Source organism: Penaeus chinensis, chromosome 5 (genome assembly GCF_019202785.1).
Source record: "Penaeus chinensis breed Huanghai No. 1 chromosome 5, ASM1920278v2, whole genome shotgun sequence".
Taxonomy (NCBI): domain Eukaryota; kingdom Metazoa; phylum Arthropoda; class Malacostraca; order Decapoda; family Penaeidae; genus Penaeus; species Penaeus chinensis.
Genome location: NC_061823.1, coordinates 22,885,496 through 22,886,448, shown reverse-complemented (window position 1 = coordinate 22,886,448; position 953 = coordinate 22,885,496).

The window sequence follows — 953 nt, the reverse complement described above, 5'->3', positions numbered from 1 at the left end:
CTGGCTCTTGGGCGGGCTGTGGCTTAGGTGTTGTGGCTTAGGTGCTGTGGCTTAGGTGTTGTCGTTTAGGTGTTGTTGGTTTTTGGTGTTGTTTAGGTGCTGTTGTTGTGTAGATGCTGTTGTCTATAACTATATAATTTAGTTTGATTCCATTTGTTAGAATGGATGTTCTTGGTGTGACATTCTGTCTGTTTCCTTTTGCTCCTCAATTACCCCCTGTGTGCAGGGAATGGCCGGGGTTTCCATCCACCGGCGGCGAGGGATTGGACGCAGGTCAGCGAGATTGCTAGACGAGATCGCTATCGCCGCCCCGCCCAGCACACAGGCGGTGTTGCTCTGTGGCTGCTGTGTTTCTGTTATTCAGGTTTTGTTTTTTGTTGTTGCTATTTAGTGTTGTTGTTTAAGAGCTGTTGTTTAGGAGTTGTTGCTGTTTAGGTGCTGTTAGTTTTAGATGTTGTTTAGGTGTTGTTTTTTAGGTGTTGTTCTTTTTGGTGTTGTTTAGGAGTTGTAGTTTTTTGGCGTTGTTTAGGTATTTTTTTCTGTTGTTATTCAAGGGTTGTTGTTTAGTTGTTTTTTTGTGTTTAGGTCTTGTTTTTGGTGCTGTTATTCAGTTTTGTTGTTTAGGGGCTGTTGTTTAGTTTTTTCTTGGTGTTGTTTAAGTGTTGTTGCTCTTTAGGTGCTGTTAGTTTTTAGGTTGTTTAGGTATTTTTATTCAAGCGTTTTGTTGTTGTTTAGGTGTTGTTTTTTTATGTTGTTATTATTCAAGTGTTGTTTTTTGGTGTTGTTATTGTTGTTTTTTGTTCTATATTTTCTTTTTGAGGTTATAAGAATCGAAATTTCCCGGACCAAATTTCTGATCACGATAGATCGGCAGACTGGCACGTAGCCTTCATGGAGCGTGGCAGCGAAAACTCAAGATACAAGTTTCTTGTTGATCAGTCGTACACATTAAT